At 39.7% G+C, this 25,315-nt stretch overlaps 1 long non-coding RNA gene across 2 annotated transcripts; it reads left to right on the forward strand.

The window, feature by feature from the left end:
- The first annotated feature begins 376 nt into the window (after positions 1-376).
- On the forward strand, positions 377-10,049 carry LOC124111083. Of its 2 annotated transcripts, none has more exons than XR_007219696.1 (3): positions 377-422; positions 6,140-6,251; positions 9,929-10,049. It is a non-coding gene; the product is annotated as an uncharacterized LOC124111083 (long non-coding RNA). The 2 variants fall into 2 exon arrangements; XR_007219695.1 differs by lacking the exon at positions 377-422 and adding an exon at positions 2,458-2,527.
- The last annotated feature ends 15,266 nt before the right edge of the window (positions 10,050-25,315 follow it).

Raw genomic sequence — 25,315 nt, forward strand, 5'->3', positions numbered from 1 at the left:
ACTCACCACTAATGAGAAGAAACAATAAAGCGCTATTAAAATATCTTATTACCATATCTAACTGACTACCGTTACAGTGTACCTTTCTAGCTAGAGAATACATGTTAACCATTTTCCTTCCTGGCAACCAATGCAGAAAAACACATACGCATTAAACTATTGATCTCCGTCGCACAAAATGTCAGGATAAACGTAACACACAAGCAAACTGTCAGCAATGCTGACGTACTTTGTAACAGATTTTCCTGCAAAGGCTGGCTTTATCTGTTATACCACGTGACATGTATTTAACTGTTGTACTATATAGGTGTGTCCCTAATTCACGTGAACACGAAGCGGGAATTTTATTCTGGTTCCATAGACAGGTGTAGAAGGCCTGACTGAATTAAGTGGAACTATAGCAAAGGGCAATCTTATACCAGGTATGACTCACTTGATTAAATTTATTTCATTTGTTTCTTTAGCTGGTCATGCTGTAGCCAGTTGTAACGATGAGGACAGGTCGTCATATGGTTTTGAGAGTCTATTGTGGGTTATTATTTAATCAATTGCGGGCTTCACATGAACACTTACTCAAAGAGGCCGCCTCTGTGATCTTGTGGTAGAGCTTCCGCCCGGAGAGCGGAAGGTCCGGGGTTCGATGCCCGGCCGCGTCATACCAAAAGATGTTAAAAGATGGTACTTGTTGTTACCCTGTCTGGCGCTCGGCATTAAGGGGCTAAAACTAGGACTGGTCGGCTCGGAGTCAGTATACTGTGTCTGAGTTGAATATTCATGTTTAACTGCGGCATGGTATCTCAGTGAGCTAGCACTATAAATCGGCATCAGTCCGGACTAGTACAAGCAGCCACACACACACACACACACACACACACACACACACACACACACACACACACACGTGCATGCACGTTGCTATAAAAGTGCAATAATCTTGGATGCGACGTTAAACCCAATTTCACCTCTTACTCAAAATCCAAACCTTGAAAAACATACAGCATGTAAATACAAGCGACAAAACCATTTCCATAAACAAAGAAACATCTGATAAAAGTAGAGTCCATTGTACGATTCCAACTATATCATAAGCATGTGGTTATGAGTCACTATTAAATAGTGGGACCGCCTCTGTGGTCTAGTGAAAGCGTCCGCCTGGAGAGCGGAAGGTCCTGGGTTCGTTCCCGGCCGCGTCATACCAAAAGACGTTAAAAGATGGTACTTGTTCCTCTGTCTGGCGCTCGCCATTAAGGGGCTAAAACTAGTCGGCTCGGAGTCAGTATACTGTGTCTGAGTGGGTATTCATGCGGCATGGTATCTCAGTGTGCTAGCACTATAAATCGGCATCAGTCCGGACTAGTACAAGCAGCTGCACACACATACACGTGCATTCACGTCGCTATATAAGTGCACTAATCGTGGACGCCACGTTAAACCCCATTTCACCTCACCTCCCCTTGTACCGTGGTACATTTAGGTGGTATATAGAACGCATGATTGACCTCCTTGTGATGATTAGTAGTGTACGCGCCACATTTGTATTAGAGGGACATGTGATGTCTTAACATGGACTGTGTTGAGTCTTTGTTGTGTAAACGTATTCATATCAGTTTCATAGTATGCATCACTGTCGGTAGAAGATAGATCTTGTATTTATCATGAGCAGTCTGGCACAAACTTGTATATACCTGTAATCCAATATGTAATTTTTAATCATACATATATTATAATCCAGGATTTTAGGTAAACATGTGATGGTGTTGCGAAACACTGTATGTGACATTCAAAACAGACATGAATCATACCACAGTAGCCAAGCTCTCAACATTCGTTACCAGTTAGTTTCGTTTGTTTGTTTGTTGTCTTTTAAAAGTCTGTACACAATTAGTGCTTGCGTTGGTTTATGGATGTATACGTGATGGCCGTTATTATGATTCTGTGCGATTGTATTATTATCACAGGGGCGGTTCTGTAGCCCAGTTGTTACATTGTAAGGTCGCCATGCTTTAGACCAGGTTCGATTCCCCATATGGGTACAAGGTGTGAAGTCCATTCCTAGTGTCCTAGTCAATATATGGAGGGAATATTGCTTAAACAGCCTGCCAACCCTACTTACGCAGTGATCATCATCATTAACTTCTTAAACATTGCCACTCTTATCATTATAATAATAATCACAATACTCGACATATTTATTTTCATGATATTAAACCCAGTCTATATCATTATCATCAACTCCTTATATTGCTTAGTACCCCAACATTGCCCAAGAGTCACTTTCAGCACGCAATGTGTAGATTTCCAACTCAGTATCAATGTTCATATTCACAAGTAATGACGTCACAGCTCTAACTGGGACAACCCAAAGCGACAATTAAGACGCATTCCGTCGGGTGACAAACATCTGTCAGTGGGTGGTTATGGGATCGATATATAATCATCGCGCATGTTTCGCTGCAACGAGGTACATGCTTGTACATGCTGCACAGCTGAACATATTATTTCGAGCGTTCACATTTTGGTTTGAAAGGTAGGTGCCAGTTTTCCTTTCATGTGTAATTAGGTACCACTAGACTATTATAGAAATATAATATGGAAAAATAACTTGAAATGAGTTCTGGATGATTCGATTCACATTTGCTGGCACTAATCTTGCACTAACACTGCCTGTCTCAGACTCCATTGTTTACAGGTTGTTGTGAGAGGGTAGGTACAGTATCTGACCACGTCTGATTGTGCTCCGTATACCTGAACGGCATTGTAACACTCCCTGTCCCAGTACGATTGTTTACAGGTTGTTGTGAGAGGGTAGGTACAGTATCTGACCATGTCTGATTGTGCCCCGATGACCTGAACGGCATTGTAACACTGCCTGTCCCAGACTCCATTGTTTACAGGTTGTTGTGAGAGGGTAGGTACAGTATCTGACCATGTCTGATTGTGCTCCGTATACCTGAACGGCATTGTAACATTGCCTGTCCCAGGCTCGATTGTTTACAGGTTGTTGTGAGAGGGTAGGTACAGTATCTGACCATGTCTGATTGTGCTCCGTATACCTGAACGGCATTGTAACATTGCCTGTCCCAGGCTCGATTGTTTACAGGGCGTTGTGAGAGGGTAGGTACAGTATCTGACCATGTCTGATTGTGCTCCGTATACCTGAACGGCATTGTAACACTGCCTGTCCCAGACTCCATTGTTTACAGGTTGTTGTGAGAGGGTAGATACAATAATTGACCCTGTGTGATTGTGCCCCGATGACCTGAACGGCATTGTAACACTCCCTGTCCCAGAATCGATTGCTTACAGGTCGCTGTGAGCTGGTGATTAGAATTGGTCTTCAGCAACATATGCTTGTCGTAAGATGTGACCAACTAGATCGAATAGTCAGGCTCGCTGACCTGGTTGAGGCCTGTCATCGTATCACAATTGCATTGGTCGATTTTCACGCTGTCCGTCATTGGATCGCTGGTCAAGACTCGATCAGTATGCAATTGCAGTCATAACATACTGAGCCACCTGCTTTATGTCACTTGATAAATTTATCTGGGTCGATGTGGACAAATGCCTCCCTCATCGAACATGTTTTTGTCGGACCTGTTTTGTATTCAGTACAACATCAGGCTCTCGCTTTCCCTTTGGGCAGTTTCTGACCAGGCCCCGTTTCATAAAACTACGTTAGCGCTAAGGTGAACGTTACTCCCATACTTTCACATGGGCCTACGACAGTCGCAGCGCTAAGATCGCTTTGTGCAACTGAGCCCTGTTGTTCTGCGTTTCATGTCGGTTGAACCGTTGTTTACTGTCTCGTACCGAAATACAGGTATCTTGTCACATGGTACAGTTGTATTGTATAATTGAACAGGTGTGTTGTAACATGGTATTATTTGATTGTTGTTTAACGCCGCATCCACAATAGTACAGCTACATGACGTCGATCTGTAAATAATCTTGTCTTGACCAGACAATTCAGTGTCTGACATCATGAGCATCGATCTAAGCACTTGGATTACGATGACATGCAGCACCCAAGTAGTGTAGTGCACGTGTGCTGTATTGTAATACATGTACATATATGTTGCATTGTACAAGAGGTGTGCCGTACCGTGGAACAGGTATGTTGTGTTTTAGTAGATGTGTCTTGTATCTTGGAACATATGTATCATATATAGGTATGTTGTATGATAGTACCGTGGTACAAGCGTGTTGTATTGTGGAACAGATGTGTTGTATCATGGTACAATTGTGTTGTGTTGTAGTAGATGTGTCTTGTATCTTGGAACATATTTATCATATATAGGTATGTTGTATGATAGTATACGTGTTGTATTGTGGTCCAGGTGTGTTATGCCGTGGTACAGGTGTTTTATAGTGACATATATGTCGTGGGACAGGTGTACTGTGTTATGGTACATGTGTTCTTTACCGTTGTACATATATGTGTATCATGGTACTTGTACGTTGTATTGTAGTACAGGTGTGTTGTATTATAGACGCTCAAAAACGAAATGAAATATAAATATAGCAAACATATCAACTATTTTATTGACGACATGTGTTGGAGTGAACAACAGTTATGGCACCTGCCGAGCAGGTGGTCTAAAATGTTTGAAAGCTGGTGACTTTGATATTGACCAGAAAGAGACCTGTTATCATATTGTTTCCTAAAAGTAAATATATTTGTTGTCAATGTTTAACTTTATCTCGTCACGGCATGGCTGAGATATTGCCGATGTGACTTTGGTCTAACATATGTAAAGAAGCTACCAGCCCAAGGAATGTCATCAGACTGCTTTCTTATCACCGCATATCATGCATGTAGGGACACATCACAAACTCTAGCTTTACTGTCCTATAGTGACATATCATGGCGATTCAGTCAGGTGTGACATATGTTGCTGTTATGAACATTATCATGTTTTCAAGTTACTCGTTACTGACGTTCTAGATTGCTTCACTGTTGAACATGGCGGCGGCCATATCAGGCGGTCTATTGCTTTGAACCTCTGTCGTGATATCAAAGTTATTTCATGTGTATTGAACACTCTTGCTGATAATAGATTGTTCATGTGTTCATTTTGTTGAAGCATTGTGTTTGAAGCCATGAATGTGTTCAGAGACATAATGTAATATATGTTTACTTTATCTATTGAGTTCAGTGTTTGTGTTCGTGTAGATATGAGGCTGTTCAAATATAAACGACAAACTCCTTTCCATCGCCACACGAAATCTCGATTGTCGATTGTACGATTCCATCTATATCATGAGCATGTGTTTATGAATCACTATCAAATAGTGATGGTATCCGGTGTTCGGGAAACGGTGAGGTTATCCAGGAAGGAACAGGGATATATGATTTTAGGTTTCATTTTAGCTGGTCAAACATGGGTTTTGGCAAGAACAAATACGTTTCACGAAGTATTTTCTCCATTATATCGCACGATATGACTTACATACCCTCAAATTTGAGATATTGAATATTTATATATTAATGCAGTTCAGAAATATGTTTCATACATAACTTTCGTGTGTTTAACCAAATTTATTTTCATAGGAATATTGCTATATGACAGTTGTTGTATTTTAGTTATACCACTAATTCGAAGCTAGATTACTTCCTGGTGTTGTGTCTCTGAAATGTCATATATGGAATGCCATTTCGGAGGCCTTTCTTTAACGTGTAGTGGCATCAGTTAGGCTAAGGTGTTAGGCCTCCATCAATGCACAAGGTGGACACAGTCGCTATTGACTATCTGGGCCTGCCTCTGAACCTCTGGTGTGACATGATTCATTTTGCATATGACAGGAGCCCTCTATATCTGGACTGTTGCTCGTTACCGCATCTTCAGGCATTGTTCTTTCCATATGGTATAATTCCACCCAAGACAGTAATTTGTTTTGACCGATTCTCTTTGTTTTTGCTTTTTAGTATATTATGTCCTATATATTATATCACAATAGTGGTGAATTTAAGATGAACACCTTCGATAGTAGGACACATATTATATTTTTTTATATTAACACAGAAATAGATTTTGCCAGACTAGTGATAACTGTATGAAATGTCACAAACTGCACCATCTGGGGGTGTATACACGAAACGGATGTTTATGTGTTTTACCGACAAGGTTTATGTTTTCAGCCATTGGAAAGACTTGAAGAACAAACTAAACAAAACGACATGGACCACGCTGACCTGAAGGGAACTTTTGAAAAGGAAAGAACCGAAAAGCAGAATGAGGATAATGAGGCTCGTAAGCTGACAGTTAGATTTTCTATTTCAAATCAAGCTTTTATTCACAAGTTGGAATATACCTATGCTGACAGAGTTTAAGGTGACACGTGCCACGGTGCTGGCTACCATGGACGGTATATAAGCATTGACCACATCGTCGTCGTAATACAACTGTGGAATGTGCCGTTAAGCAACAAAGCAGCAAACACACATTGACCACATAATGTATTGACTTGAGATATAATTAGTTTCAACATATTTACTGTTACACATGCTATGTAAAGTCGGGATTTTTATCTTTGCAATTTGCACATTAATGCTATGAATGAAAACAAAGTTTAACTCTCAGTTTGAGATTGATTAGATAGTACGTACAGTCGAACCTCGTTATCTCGAACCACATCATCTCGAATGTACAGATATCTCAAACCTATTCTCCGGTCCCAACCGCCTCAATATATACATACATATAAATTTACCTGCTTATCTAGAATTCGAGATATAAATACACAGTGTTATCTCGAACTAACTATAGAATTGTGGACCTTTATCTTGAAGTTGGCATTTGCCACATTAACAGTTTTGAGCAATTTAAACCAATTGTTCAAAAAATTATGTACTTATATTGTAATTCAATTGTAATGGTAATCTTAACTGACAAACAAATCATCGTGAATAGACACGAGGAAAAACATGTTATCACTTCCTGAAAAAGCCACTTTACCCTAGTCACATTATCCAAGATGTGAAGAAACATGCTTGAGCTAAGAGGGGCACTTTGTTGTTCGTGGGCAGATTAAATAGTGACTGTTGCTATGCCTAATAACATACATGTTATCAACGAGGAAGTCCAGCATTTCCCGTATTGTTTTCTCAGTAAACTTCAGATGGCATTTGCTTTCATTTTTGACAAATTGCCCTGAACCTCTGAATATAGGTACTTAGTTGTTTCTGATCACCATGTTTTGTATCAAAAGCCCATGAATCAAGGAATGAAATTTGTCCTTAAGTTTGTCACGTTGGATAGTGAGGTACAAAGTTGATAAAATAATAATGTTTGGAACGACAGAATGGAACTTGGTTCTTTTCTGAGATTTCATAAAGAGGTTTGCTTAAATGTCTCAATCAACTTAATTGATGATGCATACACATAAAACAGCATTTTACCCGAGAGGGGTCGGGTAGCCTAGTGGTTAAAGCGGTCGCTCATCACGTCACGCAGAAGACCCAGGTTCGATTCCCGACAGGGGTACAATGTGTGAAGCCCATTTCTGGTTTCACCCGCCATGATATTCCTGGAATATTGCTAAAAGCGGCGTAAAATCAAACTCACTCACTCGCTATTAACCACATATTGTTGTAGCACTGATCCACACAGTGTGATAGACTCAAGAGTCTTATGAGAATATACATTGAAAAGAGACCATTATTTACTACTCAATAATGGATCTATACTTCTCTACATGTCTCTCCTGAGAGAACAAGACACCAACACGATAATATGAATAATTTTAAATTAAGTATTGCTGGAATCATAAGTATAATATTTCTTCTATGAACCCATATACACATATACACACGGAAAAAAGAGATTGTGCTCGTTTATAAAGCTCACTAAAAATATATATTTATTCTGAAATTTTATAACGTAACTTTCACTCCATATTCATGAATACATCTCCTCGACTTTAAGGCATGTACATGCGTTTCTAATACTCACACACTTGTTTTCCTTTTTATGTAAACAGCACACAATGATTGTTTTACTATCAGGTGCTCCTGAAACACTTGTGTTTAACTGTAAATAATGCTCATACAATGTCACGGTTTGCTGAAAATCAACGTCAACGCGCCGTGGTTATGCTGCAAACAGCAATGGCACAAAAAGAATTTTCCGATCATTTTAATGTTTATTGAAGTGCAAGATGATCTCTTGGGAGACGTTATCTACAGCAAGACAACACTCATGACTTGCCACGGGCCGGTCGTCCACGTGTGACGTCACGTCAACAAGACAACCATATTATGTTCGTGCATCTATGGAATCGATACTAAACGGCTACATTAACTTTTTGGACAATTCCTAGTTTGAGACCATTTATTGGCAGAACATATGCAACCAGTAGAGGGACCACAACACCCGGCCCCAATGTCCCGCGATACGACCAATTTTGCTCGCACGTCTCCGTCAGGCACGCCTTGCTTGGTGTAGACAGCATTTGGGGTTCAGGAGACAAGATAGGGACAGTATACTGCTCGTATAAGTCCAGGTTTCATCTGGACATCTCTGATGGGGTCTCCAGGCTTCCAGCAGAACGTTTGGGCGAAGCTTGCGTTACTGAACGTCGTCATTTTGGGGTTGAAGTGTAATGGTATGGGGTGGCAACAAAACTCATAGAACACATCTCATCATAGTCAATTTGAAAAGCGTACGCTACCTGGACGACCCTTCAAATGCAGGGAAGTAACGTCAGTGTGCAGTGGATAATGCCCACCTACACGTTGCACGTGTTGAAAGGTTTGGAGGTAACATAACATTGCTGTACTGCCATGGCCGACAGTTTCACCAAACCTCTCTCCCCATAGAATATGTCCGGGATGAGATAGAGCGATGCCTCCCACAGGACCAGAGCCAGCCGGTAACGCTAGCTCAGATGGTCCAATCTTTGAATGACAATTAGAACCTGTCACAGGCTGTCTGGTGCCTCGCCTGTATCAATGCAAATGGTGGTTACGCCCAATATTGGCATTGTTAATTGAGTTCTTCACCATCCCTCTTTTAGAGCGTACCACTGTCCCCTGTTACCTGGTATGGGTTTTGCAAATACTTTTCTTATGATGAAACATTGATCAGACTAATGACCATATATACTGAACAGCATTGAAAACGCACCGCCATGAAAATGGATGTATTTTTATCCGGGCTTAAATCATATGACATGGGAGGAGGGAGTGTCATGGTGTGGGGCGGCATCAGTCATCACCATCGAACAGAGCTTCATGTTTGTCGTGGAAGAGTTAATGCCCTTTACTACAGGAATAACATATTGGCAAATCACGTCATCCCATTCTTTCATCAGCACCAGGATATGCACACCTTCCAGCAAGATAATGCAAGAGCGCACACAGCACGTGTTTCAACACAGTACCTAGCGAATAATAATGTGCCTCTGCTTCTATGGCCAGCCCTGTCACCCGATCTATCGCCAAATGAACATCTATGGGATTACCTGGGTCAACGCCTCTCACGTCGTCCACAAGTACAGAACCTGAGAATACACTACGTCAAGAGTGGAATGCCCCAGATCACGATTCGCAGACTTATTCGATCAATGAGAAGACGTTGCATGGCCTGTGTTGCTGTCAATGGCGGACATACCAGATATTGACTTTTCATTTTAAGCCTGTCTTCCTTACACTGATGACGTAATTGTAATTACTGTGTGGTATTCCTGTTTCCTTTGTCGTCTTTCTTAATAATCCGTCTATGTCTGTTCTAATCAAAATCGGTCATTGCTCAAGTTGTTTTGTAATATTTCAAGATTTATTGCTGGTGCGTTTTCAATGCTGTACAGTATATTATGTTGTTATTTTCAATAACACAACATTTACACCACTTTATATGAATCACAGTTACTTTTTGACGCTAGTATATATTGTTGGCTCCAACGGTTCTTTTTTATACATGTGTTTCAGCTACACCGCCCAGTCCGGATCGCGCACCAGCTGTCTCTCCTCAGGATTCTGTGCCTATTGTGCCCAATGCATTGGTCGTGAATGCGCTGTCCCTAAACAAAAAAAAGTCGATCCTACAGCGTCGTCTTGATGATGATCTCATCTTGGCGCACGTCATTCTGGTGTCCGATACGTGGTGCAAGGATAAACATACCGAAATTAAAAGAAGCATAAATAGGTATTATGGTTTCTTTGAAGATCGAAAGAAAGATGTAACAGGGAAGAGTAAATCAGGAGGTGCGGCGATCTATCTCTCAGATGCAGACTGTTCAGAAGCAAAGTATGTGTACAAAGAATCCAGTCCTCATAGCGAGGCTATAGGGGTGACCTTCGTGTTCAGAGGCGTGGCATGGTTGGCGATGTGTATTTACAGTGTAAACACAAGGGAGGCCAATAAAGAGGAACGAACGAATTGGAACAACAAATTCATTCAGTGGGTACTTGCCAGCGAAGGAGCTAGAGATATAGATTTGGAACAGACCATTATAGTCGGTGGAGACCTGAATCACAGTGAAGTGACATTGCCTGGTTTCACCAACTACGTAAGAACCAGAACTCGGAAAGACGCCATCCTCGACCTACTCTACACCAATAACGCCAGGGGTTGGGATTCGGTGAACACCGTGGAAGACGAGGAGACACACGAGCAGATCTCGGATCATTTCATTGTGAGGGCTTTCTCTCAAGATATATGAAAGTAATTCCGGAAGTGGGAGGAGTTCCAGCTAACAATTCCACGTTGTGACAACGTTGTGTTTTCGTTATGGTAACGTTAGGGTTATTACGTCCATATCACGTTATTCCGTGGATTCCCATTGTGGGAAACCACGTTGTCACAACGTCATGGGGTAACATTGTGTTACGTCATATTCACGTCGTCATAACGTTGTGTTTTTTACGTTATTGGAACGTTGTATTTTACGTTGTAATAATGTTGTATTTTACGTTGTGGCAATGTTATAATATTACGTCCCTACGACATTATCTTGTGGACTACCATGGACATTGTCACAACGACGTGAAATAACTTTGTGTAAGAAGGATGAAATACGTTGTGACAACGTTAACTAGTGACCATTACCCGCGAAAATGGTGTTTAAAACATCCCAAAAAACATTTCGCGACATGTTCCGGAAATGTTTTTGAATATGCTGTAGTCACGTGTATGTGTATATTTCGAGATACCTTTTACAAATGTTTTGTAAACTGAGCTGTAAACTAGATACATTATGACACCATGACCCTTTAGGCTTGTACTACAGGAAACAAAATAAGAAGGCTCGGCATGCTGGGGAATGTAGGCGAGCGGCCGTGTTAACTGAGATACCGAGATGGGTATATGTCTAGAGCAATATTGTGCGAAAATAGGCACCTTTTCGCAACCAAATAAGTCCATACGCATTATGCATGGTATTTCGCTCAGAAGAAAGTCTCTTTCGATGACTCTGAGTCTTGTTTTGATGTTGTTTACACTACTGACTGTATGTGGTGACGTGGAAGCTAATCCCGGTCCGGACACCCGACAATCAACGCTCTCACAGAAAGATACAGGTGCTGTCGGCATTTCAAAGACAAAATATACAAACGATGATATCATGCAAGCTCTGTTAGACTTAAAAACTGATATTAAAACAGTGAACGGGCGTGTAACGACAATGGACATGAAAGTCGACAAAATGGCGGCTGAGGTATGCGAACAACGAGACGAAATCGCTCAGCTTCGTGATCATCGATCAAGGAGGAATAACCTTCTGTTCCATGGACTTCAGGAAGATAAGAACGAAACTTGGGAAACTTCGGAGCGCAAAGTTCGAGAATTCATGAAGGAATAATTGGATATCACTGAAGCAGACAATATACTTATCACAAGAGCTCATCGATTACGCAATGGGAAGCAACATTAGCTCCATTATATTCTGAAGCTCTAAAAGCCGGATTAAAACCGAAAATTCGACACGACAAACTCATGGTTGATGGAAAATTCTTTCTATACGACAGTGTGAAGAACATGAATGTATGCACGACCAATGGAAACAGGATATCAACAAACATCATAGGCCTTCAGTCTAACCAACAGCACATACACGCCCCTTTGTTTACGTCGGAATCTGGACCCGGAAATGGAAGGGAGAGCATTCCGGACCTTTACCATAGTGCTGCAGAAGAGTTTAAAAAAGTGTACAAAGGATTTGGTTTTGTTTGGCTAAGCCAAGACATTGGTAATATTCAACATTTCATGACAGATTTTACACGAAGATTTTACGACTGCCTCACTCAATTTGGCACTTTTCCCTGACATCATCAACGAAATGCAATTACTACTCACAGTTCAAGTCATTACTAAATGTGGAATCCTATTTAACTTGTGATATGTCCTGTTGCCACCGTAGACTTATAGCCATGTTCCGATGTAATAATTTCAGACTTGCTTTCGAACTGGGGCGTCACAACAACATTCCATATAATGAACGTGTCTGCACTTTCTGTTTTTCAAAGGGACATAACCATGTAGAAGATGAATTCCATGTTCTTATGATTTGTGACCAGTCTTCTAGAGCAAGAAGAAACTCTTTTCCCAAGCGTCTCGTTACCTCTCCCTCTATTGAGAATTTTATAAGACTTATGTCAGCTGAAAACGAACAAACTATAAAAGGCTTAGGAAAATTTCTCTCTCAAGTCATGAACATCGAAAGGAAACACAGTGTGGAACGGTAAATCATTATTAAATCTACTCAGCATGCATATACATATATACAGTATATTTCCATTGTATTATGGGCCGGTGGCCTGAAGTACCAAATAAATTTGTCTGTCTGTCTGTCTGTCAAAATAAGAAGGACAGACATGGTAAGGGGTTGACCATTTTATATTCTGGGGAGGGTTGGGGCCTGGAATTTAATCGAAAAAATATATTGTCACTGAAAATTCTTCACAAAATGTTTAGGTTTCAGACTGGTGAAACAAACGTAATTGCCTGCCACAAAAAATGACATTGTTGCAAGGTGCTTCTTCATAGACTTAAATACAAATATATATTTGGTTTTGAAGCTGTGACCGAAAAATTTCTCATCTCAACAGAAACGTTCCAGCCAACATAATTCACAGCCAGGGGTTTATTTGGTGTATTCCTCAATGGTCCAACATTCCTGCTTTTATCTCCTGGAATGCTCGTGTCCCATTTTCACCCTTGCTGAAGCGAAAATAACAATTTTCCACATTATAACAAAGTCAAAACTAGAACTATATTCAGTTAGCATAAATTAATAGTCTATCCAAAAAGATAACACATATTGTATAATTGTCTAAAAGTTAGGATACACTGTAAATGTAATATCCACATGTAGAACGTCGAATCGGAAATATCTCAGGCTACAGATATCAGATATAAGTAACAAAATTGTGAAAAAGTGAGTACCATAATAAAAAACACCTAACGTAATTTTGTGTCCATACCATACTCCGGTCTGAAAAGAATGGATTCTTAGCCAGACAAACCAGTGATTGGTATTATGAGCCACGTCCCACAACCTCGGTCAGAGTACAATTACACACAATCAGCCTTCATTTTATCGCCCCTTAGCAGCTGTTAGTACAAACATAGATAATTGTACATATTTGTCCCGATTCTTTGAAAATTCCTTACAATATTTTAAATCCAATTTATTAAAACTACAGCTTATAGTATAATAAAATATTCCCAACTTAATCTTATATACCTGTATATAAAAATTCTTGTACATTTAAAATTAGCTACCTTTATTATTCTGCTTTTATTTCATTTTAATTATTTTACTTACCATATGTTTTATATAAACTTAATATTCCCCTTAGGCAAAGGATTACCGCAAGGCAAACATTATACCAAATGCATTGTTTTTAGAAAGTAATCCTCTTATCGTTAATGTCAAACAGTAGGTTAGTAAAACTCGGGAAATCAGTCAGTCAATACAAGCCTCAGGTCAGAAATACTTATCCAATCAAAATTGGCGTTACATACTTTAGACCAATAACAGTAAAGGCGCAGTTCCAGCTCCTCGGCCTCTCAACTATGTAAAACCATGCAGATGCCCCTTTGGTATCACATCTGCTCAAGAATAAATACTGGAACTGTCGCCATCAACTCTGTGATTTATATTCTCAACTTTATGTCCTAAGGTAAGCTGGTTTCCCTTGTTCAAAATATTTACATGTGTAGTTATTGTTTAGAAATGTTTGAAGTTAGACCAAACAAATATGCAGTAAAGTTATCTCACTTGAACTGAGTACAGGTAATGTATTTATGTTGTCTTTGTACAATGTAAGTACTTATTTGGGATGTGTGTGTTTATAACGTTCTATTCAGTGTTGTTGCAAGTAATTATAAAATGTTGTTCATATTTTTATAATACTGCTAACAATTATCATTAATTGTATGTCACATTTTGTTGTGAATAGTTGTATTTTAAATGTATTATACCGACCTCAACATTGTTGAGTTACCGCACATTGATCGTTAATGTGAGTATTATTAATAATATTGTAAAAAGGCTAGTTTAAGGAAATGCAAAGGGCAATACCTATCGTAAGCCTCCAACTGTTTGAATGTGTAGATATCCCAGCCCATATTATTAATATACATACATTTTCATAATCTTGATAGATGCAAAGGTGGTAATCTGTATATCTGTGTAATCTTATGTGTTTGTGCTTAGTCTCGAGTTTAATTATGTGCTTTCTATTTTCAGTATCCAGTTAATTGTAATATGTAAATGATATCAACTGTAGTCATTCATCTTCCTGCCATTATCAACTCTACTATGCTAATTCCCTAGACAATCAATTATCAACTCTATGAGCTTATTCTCTCATGAATATTCATTGATTAAATGTTAAATTGTAATATTATACAATATCTTATGTACATCTTTATTATTGTAATAACTTGAAATTTTGTATTGAATGTATCTACATAACATCTGCTCAAGAATAAATACTGGAACTGTCGCCATCAACTCTGTGATTTATATTCTCAACTTTATGTTCTAAGGTTACCCAAATTTATGTGAGAGCGCACAGCAGGCGTTCTCATACCGAGGCATAACAACTAGCAGAGACTGCTTTTGAAAAATGAACTAACCTCAACAACTATCCGGTTCCATTTGCTTCACAGTCACTTGGTTGTAATAAGCCTATGTATCCAGGGTGAGCTTGAACTAAGATGGCGGGTGACAACATAACTTCCGCGATAATGTGACGTCGTTCTGACGAATGGGGTCTGAATATTTCTGAGAATGTTAGCGTGAAAAGAGTAGTTGTATGTGTGCCAGATATATGCATGGGAAAGTATGTGTCTGATTGGAATGAACGGTTATACAAGCCTGGCGGAAGAACGGGTGGTAACAAATTACGTACGTATAGAATGTTTAAAGATTGGTATGGATGTGAAAGTTTTGTAAGTATGTATATGTCTCGTTCTTACCGCTCTGCCTTCTCCAAATTTAGATCAGGTACTGCTTTTCTGAAGTTGGAAACAGGCAGATATATGAATATGAATATGAATGTGAATGAAAGAGTGTGTTTTCATTGTAAGGAAAGTATTGAAGATGAATGTCATGTATTACTTGATTGCCCTGTGTACGATGATTTGAGTGAAAGTTTATACGAAAAGGTCAGTTTTAGCTATCCCAACTTTCTAGAGTTATGCAATACTGATAAACTTTTTAAATTACATGTATATTTTACAGCCAAAAGCTGCTTTTTAATTCTCCAACGAAGAAAAAATATTTGATATGGCTAGTTACGGATAGTATATTTTCATATCCCTTTTACACCAATATATTTATGCTGTACATATTGTGATATATTTTAAGTCTCTCGTAACCCTTAACGGGTGGCTCACTTTTATGTCCTTTTATATGTATTTATGTAATTATTTCTGTGAGGTGAGACTCAAATAAACAGTCTGTCTGTCTGTCTGATATCAAACTACCGTATTTCCTCATTTGGGCGCTACGCCGTCTATTAATTTCGCGAGAGCCGTTGACTCGGCGTGTATTAGATACCTGGCTTGTATTAGAGACCCAGCGTGTAATAGAGGAAATACATTTTACAGTTCATATGGGGGTTGATTGATTGGCAGCCATTTTTTGTTAATCGATATGCAGGCTATCTATGTATTCATACGCACGTTTGTTTGTGTTTTGTTTCTCTCAGCAATATTCCAGCTATATGACGGCGGTCTATAAATAATCGAGTCTAGACCAGAGAATCCAGTGATCGATATCATGAGCATCGTATTGAGATATGATGACATGCATCAACCAAGTCAGCGAACCTGACCACCCGATCCCGTTAGTCGCCTCTTGCGACAAGCATAGTCACCTAACAACGGGCGTGATAATGGCCCGTCGTCAATTAATATGAGGGCATTATCAAGTTACAGTGGCCCGCTCATTTTTGATATGAGCGGGCCACTTTAAGGATTGACTGTGGTTTTTTTCCGGTTCATTGAGGTATGAATCGAAAAGCCGATGTGCAAACTGTATGAATCCGCGTAGCGTTTGCACTTCGGTTTTTCGATTCATATCTCAATGAACCGAAACAAGTACACAGTCAATGCCTATAATTAAATTCGACAGGGTAAAACATGTTTTATCTACAATAGTTTAATCAAAAACAGTTGTACATATCAAAACAGACAAAAATGACGAGATTGATAAACATTACAGGTGTAGGAATACATACTGTGGCGTGGCATGAATCAGGTGATCGTTTAAGTAATGCCCATAACTTGACACGCCTACACCATCATTAGCTCAACGGAGAGTAGAATCAAAACAATGTTCATTGTACCTGTCAATTAAGGCAAGAGGCGAAACGAACTGCAACAGTCAGACTGTAACGAACTGGAAGAAATATGTCCGGGAGAAGGCGGCTGTTTCAAATAACATGGTCAGTTACCGCCAGATTCAAACATTACTTCCCTGATTACGGTAAGACACAGATTGAGAAGTTAGAAATGAAACCCGAAGACATGAAAGTTGAACCGAGGTGGGCGGGACAAAAACAGGCGAGCGAGCCAGCACGTTTGCTGTTTCATTCATTCTCGGCGTTCGGTTTCAAAGGGTAGTTTGGACAATGAATATGCATGAAAGTCGCTAAATGTCCTGTGCATGACGATACACGTGAGCAGAAAGGGAATTCCCTCGAATGTAATATTGGGATTCCCCGACATTCCGCACTAATAAAAGTAGTGCACCTCGGTGGGCGCGCCCTAATTCTTTACATTCATTGGGAAATGAATGCAATAACACGTGACCAATTCAGCTAATCAGAATGCAGGAATTTCCATGAACAGAAGGAAAATTTACTAGTATGTACTAGTCCGGACTGATGCCGATTTATAGTGCTAGCTCACTGAGATACCATGCCGCAGTTTAACATGAATACCCCACTCAGACACAATATACTGACTCCGAGCCGACCAGTCCTTGTTTTAGCCCCTTAATGCCGAGCGCCAGACAGGGTAACAACAAGTACCATCTTTTAACGTCTTTTGGTATGACGCGGCCGGGGATCGAACCCCGAACCTTCCGCTCTCCGGGCGGACACTCTACCACTAGACCACGGAGGCGGCCCTGCTTCCAGGTAGTATCGACCCGTGACGATCTGGGGTAGAATAGGTCTTAAGCAACCCATGCTTGCCGTAAAAGGCGACTATGCTTGTCGTAAAAGGCCACTTACAGGATCGGGTGGTCAGGCTCGCTAACTTGGTTGATGCATGTCATCGATCCCAATTGAGTGGATCGATGCTCATGATATTAATCACTAGATTGTCTGGTCCAGACTCGATTTCTTTACAGACCGCCGTCATAAAGCTGGAATTTTGCTGAGTGCGGCGTTAAACAACAAGCCAAACCAAACCAAAATCCAGGTAGTATCGTAGACCTTCTCAAGATTGAAGAAAACAGATACTACATGTTGTTTGTTTACAATAGCATTTGTGACAAAGGATTCTAATCGTACTAAATGGTCTTTAGTACTTCCATTTTGGAATATTCCATTGAATATTTGAAGTTAGATTATTGGTTTCGAAATACCAAACAAATCTATTGTTTACCATTCGTAATTTGAGGGATCGGATAGAATACAGCGGTCAACATTACCAGATTTGCCCATGAGCCACCGCCTTCTGACATAAGACTCTAGGCAATATGTTACATAAATAATTTGTGAGTTCAAATATGTTATATACTGGCCAAGACCAAACAATACATGCATTTAAATCACGAATGTGCATACACAATTTTATGCACAGGCCTTGACATGACCAGCCTATTGATATGATCGGGCCTATCCTACCACCCGTCTAGGCGAAGTAAGGGTCGAAGTGGTGTATTGGGCAAAGGAAAGCTATTCCTCCGCCGACACTGGGACGCAACACACGGCAAACGGGTTGCCCAATTCCGTTGCCTTTTACGACGACCAGTGGGGTGCTGAGGACACATTCGTATCTTCCCTTGGTCCCCACGGGGGCAATTGTGACAATGCTCGGGAGACCGACAGAGAAGATATATTTTATTTACATGTACGTTAAATCGACACTGGTGTCGTCTAATACCATTGTGCCTAAGGGACGGGTCATTTGAGGGGATGAAATTTTGTAAGGACATTTGTGTAGCTGCAAAACCCGATATTTCTTAAATAAAGACCATGAGCCTGAATAAAAAACAATGTAAAAACACCTTGCAACAATGTATTTTTTTGGGTGGCAGACAATTCCATTTTTGTCAACAGTCTGAAGTATAATTCTTGTCTTCAAGCATTTTAAGGGATACCCATTTGTTGTTCTGTTTATATCAAACAGAAAACCCGACCTCTGCAAGAGGTCTTTGGACATATCGGGTAACAATGTCTTTATTAGTCAATGTATTTGATGATGTTCACATATCCACAATGAAGTCCTAGCAAGTCTCGGGAGTCAATATCAACGAACCGATCAACAAGTGCATTTGTTTGTAAGATAGTGAGCTTCCTTGATTTATATATTGTTTACTCAAAGTAATTGGACACCAGGTCATCACACTCAGATCTGTATACGTCTCATGTGATGTGGTGTGTGATTAATGCATTACAACCAGATAAACAGACAGACATGTATTTTATATGAGTCTCGCCTTGTTACATTACATAAAAACACACACATATACTATCATAAAAGTATTTAAAAACGGGCTTAATCATGAAAATGACGAGGTAAGATTGTATGTATGTACAGGTGATATACAAAGTATCACAGATCTCTAAAAGTACTAGAAACAATTACATAGCGAAGTACAATTTATCCTATATACACGTCAAATACAAAATATCAGATATGTCGTAGATGTTATCACTGGCATTACTATTAAATACATCATATAAATATAATGTAACAGCACATGGTGTGCCTCATCTTCTATTGCATCTGGACAGAAGGGACATGTTCTCTGTTCTACTGGACTGTTCGTTTACCGCCTCTATCTTCAGGGGAGCAAGTTCATATCTCAACCTTGACAGGGCGCTTCTCTGTGATCGGGTAAGATGATGGCTTAAAGAAGTTTCAGTCTGATCATAGTTCTAAAAGGTGCAGTATGGTCGCCATTTATTGCCACTTGTTCCTTGTTTTCAGGTGGGTTATGCAATAGCACTTTTCCAATATTCCAAGTTCATCAAAGATTTCTTCCATAATTTTGGAGGTCCCATGTTTCTTATTATAGACGTGGTCAAGCGAAATGAAATTACTTGTGCCAAGAGCTTCAAACTGATTGTGTACACTAAATATCTGATTCCTTTTTCTTCTTATTGCCAAAGGATGACTCCGAATGAATATCCGCATATTTCACCTTGGTGTATTGTCTTGTAACACAGCCCCATTATCGTACCGTAGAGGGAAGCCAGACCATATCGCCACATATTGCAATGTTTGGGGCGTAACATCGCAGTCAAATGGACAATCTCATGGTCCTATTCTGTGCCGCTTGTATCCAATCCAATGTATCCATTGTGTGTGTGTCACATATATCTGTAATTGTTTTATTAACACATAACAATAGACGGACGTTTCTTATTTTATTAACACATAGCAGTAGACGGACGTTTCTAGTTTTATTAACATATAGCATTAGACGGACGTTTCTCGTTTTATTAACACAAAGCAATAGACGGAAGTTTCTAGTTTTATTAACACAAAGCAATAGACGGACGTTTCTTGTCTTATTAACACATAGCAGTTGACGGACGTTTCTTGTTTTATTAACACATAGCAAAAGACGGACGTTTCTTATTTTATTAGCACATAGCAATAGACGGACGTTTCTTGTTTTATTAGCACATAGCAAGAGACGGACGTTTCTTGTTTTATGAACACATAGCAACAGACGGACGTTTCTTGTTTTAATAACACATAGCAATAGACGGACGTTTCTTGTTTTATTCACACACAACAATAGACGGACGTTTCTTGTTTTATAAACACATAGCAACAGACGGACGTTTCTAGTTTTATTAACATATAGCAGTAGACGGACGTTTCTTGTTTTATGAACACATAGCAACAGACGGACGTTTCTTGTTGTATTAACACATAGCAACAGACGGACGTTTCTTATTTTATTAACAATAAGCATCAGACGGACGTTTCTTGTTTTATTAACACATAGCAATAGACAGACGTTTCTTGTTTAATTAAAACATAGCAAGAGACGGACGTTTCTCGTTTTATTAACACATAGCTATAGACGGACGTTTCTTGTTTTATTAACACATAGCAACAGACGGACGTTTCTTGTTTTATTAACACAGATCAACAGACGGACGTTTCTTGTTTTATTAACACATAGCAATAGACGGACGTTTCTTATTTTATTAACACAAAGCATCAGACGGACGTTTCTTGTTTTATTAACACATAGCAATAGACGGACGTTTCTAGTTTTATTAACATATAGCAATAGACGGACGTTTCTTGTTTAATTAAAACATAGCAAGAGACGGACGTTTCTCGTTTTATTAACACATAGCAATAGACGGACGTTTCTTGTTTTATCAACACATAGCAACAGACGGACGTTTCTTGTTTTATTAACACAGAGCAACAGACGGTCGTTTCTTGTTTTATTAACACATAGCAATAGACGGACGTTTCTAGTTTTATTAACACAAAGCAATAGACGGACGTTTCTTGTCTTATTAACACATAGCAGTTGACGGACGTTTCTTGTTTTATTAACACATAGCAAAAGACGGACGTTTCTTATTTTATTAGCACATAGCAATAGACGGACGTTTCTTGTTTTATTAGCACATAGCAAGAGACGGACGTTTCTTGTTTTATGAACACATAGCAACAGACGGACGTTTCTTGTTTTAATAACACATAGCAATAGACGGACGTTTCTTGTTTTATTCACACACAACAATAGACGGACGTTTCTTGTTTTATAAACACATAGCAACAGACGGACGTTTCTAGTTTTATTAACATATAGCAGTAGACGGACGTTTCTTGTTTTATGAACACATAGCAACAGACGGACGTTTCTTGTTGTATTAACACATAGCAACAGACGGACGTTTCTTATTTTATTAACAATAAGCATCAGACGGACGTTTCTTGTTTTATTAACACATAGCAATAGACAGACGTTTCTTGTTTAATTAAAACATAGCAAGAGACGGACGTTTCTCGTTTTATTAACACATAGCTATAGACGGACGTTTCTTGTTTTATTAACACATAGCAACAGACGGACGTTTCTTGTTTTATTAACACAGATCAACAGACGGACGTTTCTTGTTTTATTAACACATAGCAATAGACGGACGTTTCTTATTTTATTAACACAAAGCATCAGACGGACGTTTCTTGTTTTATTAACACATAGCAATAGACGGACGTTTCTAGTTTTATTAACATATAGCAATAGACGGACGTTTCTTGTTTAATTAAAACATAGCAAGAGACGGACGTTTCTCGTTTTATTAACACATAGCAATAGACGGACGTTTCTTGTTTTATCAACACATAGCAACAGACGGACGTTTCTTGTTTTATTAACACAGAGCAACAGACGGTCGTTTCTTGTTTTATTAACACATAGCAATAGACGGACGTTTCTAGTTTTATTAACATATAGCAATAGACGGACGTTTCTCGTTTTATTAACACATAGCAATAGACGGACGTTTCTAGTTTTATTAACATATAGCAATAGACGGACGTTTCTAGTTTTATTAACATATACATGTAGCAATGGACGGACGTTTCTAGTTTTATTAACATATTGTAATAGACGGACGTATCTTTTATTTAGAAAGAAGCAATGGTTTCTTGTAATAGCAATGCTGTTACTATGTATGACAAAAATAATAGTTTAGATTGTATGATATCAACTACTTTTTGACAATGAAGTTGATCCTCAATTCAGAGTAGGAATCCGACAAAGAACATGAACAACAGCAAACAAACCTTTAAGCTTCCTTGACATACACTATCTTTCATTGTAAATGGTATTTCAATATCTGCAAGTCTCAACATCAACATTAAGCTTGAAATTGTGACATATAAATATAGAACAGGGTGTTCTCAAATATTGTATTAATTAACTTGAACAACTCGTTCTACAATCGGAACACCATGATTAGTATCCTTATTATTACAATGTTAAGTGTAACGCTGAATTTTCCGTTTTAACTAGACCCCGGTCTCGCCGATACTTCACTATAACACTGCTTTTATGCTGTGACAATAAACCCAAAATCACTGTCCACGAGACACTTGATCATCCAGGGTAGAATAATTTTTCAGCAACCCATGCTTGCCGGAAAATGCAACTATGCTTGTAAGAGGCGACTTACCGGATCGGGTGGTCAGGCTCAGTGACATCATGTCATCATATCCCTTTTGCCTGAATGTTGTCATGTTGTTCCAGACTCGACTTTTTACAGACCGCCGCCATATAGCTGGACTATCGCTGAGTATGGCGTTTATCAACAGACAAACATAAACAATATTCCCACCGAATGTACCCGGAAATCGGTACTACTGCTTTCACTACTACTTCTATAATTAACAACAAAAGTTCCTGTGACATTGAATAAGAGTTAATGCAAAGTTATGTTTTTCACCAAATCTGAAACAATTTCGGTTTGCAACAGATAAAAGACTTCTGTATGTGTTCAAATGGTATAATTTGCCAAACTGACTTCAGAAAATGCTTGATTTCATGAAAAAACATGAACATGCTTAAATGTCAGTTTACAAATCAGTAGCGTGTGTGTCCACCTCTGGTTTGCGATGCAAGCAACCCATCTTCATCTCATGGAATGGACCAGGCGTCTCACAAAGTCCTGTGGGATATCTGTCCATATCTGCTGGAGCATTTTTCGAAGTTCATGGAGTGTCTATGGGACACGTTGTTGACGACAAAGGCGCCGATCCATCTCATCCCACATGTGCTCCATTGGTGAGAGATCAGGGGAGCGAGCCGGTCAGGGGAAGACATTCACGTTGTTTTGTTGAAGAGAATCCTGAACAAGTCGAGCAATATGAGGCCGGGCGTTGCCATGTTGAAAGGTAATGCCTGGGCCATGACGACGCAAAAACGGAAGAACACAAGGGCCGATGATCACTTTACGGTAGCGCTGTCCATTGAGATTTCCGTCTACCACTATCAAACGGGTCCTCTGTCTTGCTGTAATACCACCCCATACCATAACGCTGCCGCCGCCGAACCGACTTTGTACCACGACACAATGATTGACGTAAGGTTCACCTCGACGTGGGTACACTCGAATCCGTCCATCGCTGTTGCTGAGGTGAAAACGAGACTCGTCAATGAATAGAACTTGTTCCCACTGCATGGCCGTTCAGCGTAGACGTGCTTGACGCTGGTTTCCTTTCAAAATGGGACGACTGGCTCGTCCTCTGGCTACAATCCCTGCACATCCGAGGCGACGACGTACGGTTTGTGAAGATATTCATCGAAGGCCAGGGATGCTTCTTGCAATCACTGTTGCTGGCTGGAATCGATTTCGTAGGTGTGTTGTTCGAATCCAGTTGTCTTGTCGATATTGGCTACGCGTGGCCTGCCACTCCGAGGATGGTCTCTGACTGCATTCGTCTGTTAGCAACGTTGCTATAACCAAGAAATGGTGTAACTGTGGACGTTTAATTGGCTTGCTATATCACGTTGATTCTGCTTCAAACATACCAACGGCTCGCAGACGCTCATTTTCGGACAGGCGTGGCATTTCGTAATGTTGAATAATTGCGCAATTTTGTTGTTTTTCTGAGTGACTGTTGTCAGCACGATGCTAACAATGCATATGGTATCCTGTAAACGCACATGTTTTATACCCACTCTTGGGTAGTGAAATGCATTGAGCTTGCATAAAAATCAACTCTTGCATGGAATGCATGCTTTTCTGTAGAAGTTGCGTTTTTGTGACTTGATTCTATACATGTATTACAATTTTGAAAACCAAACTTTACTTGTTTGAAAAATACACTAAAATATTGGTGTCACACGAACTTTTGTTGTTGAGTATATATGTTCTGCAGGTGACCCAGGACAGAACAGATTACTCAGTACCTGATACTTGTTGTCTAGTAAATGTATGGTCCAGGCACAATGTGTGATTGTATCATTTTCCCATCCCATCGACCACTGTTCGCATGAAAGTCAATTGTTAGCTGTAATATTGCTGACTGCGGCATTCTACAACATTCACCCCCTCACCTTCCCACATGCAATGGTAACTCAGCCTCCCTAAGACGTCCCAGATACCCATAAATTCGTATTCGAATCCTTGTTCGACATGACTGTTTCTAGGTTCATCAGCACCATACCCCTGCTCACCAAAGTCGTTACGTCTGAGACCTGCATCAATTCTGGCTCTCCTCCAACATCAAACTGTTCTGTCCACTATGAAAATACTTCGACATATTTTTACATGAGTTAACTTAAGTACTGTTCGGCACTGATGCAACCAAATTTTGAATTTTTGAAGATTTTCGGACAAGATTTATATGTGTCGGAAATTGGTGTTGGTAGATGCTTTCAGAAGTTGATTAGTGTGTATCTTTGTCAAAGAATAGGTGTTTCCACCCTGGTGTTTAAATGGTCTGTTTCTACAAATGTTGACGAAAATCTCCTTGCCACTTCAGGCATCGTAACCAACTACCATGCTTCGTTCATCAGGAAGAGACAGCGACAGGTGACCAGCATCGATGGCCACAAGCTGCTATTGGCGACCACATTAACCTGGTGTTACATCTCCTAAGGCCGTAAGTAAAACTAAAGTTATAAACGAATCATTTATGCTTCA

Source organism: Haliotis rufescens, unplaced genomic scaffold (genome assembly GCF_023055435.1).
Source record: "Haliotis rufescens isolate VD_foot unplaced genomic scaffold, xgHalRufe1.0.p SCAF_9, whole genome shotgun sequence".
In the NCBI taxonomy this organism is placed as follows: domain Eukaryota; kingdom Metazoa; phylum Mollusca; class Gastropoda; order Lepetellida; family Haliotidae; genus Haliotis; species Haliotis rufescens.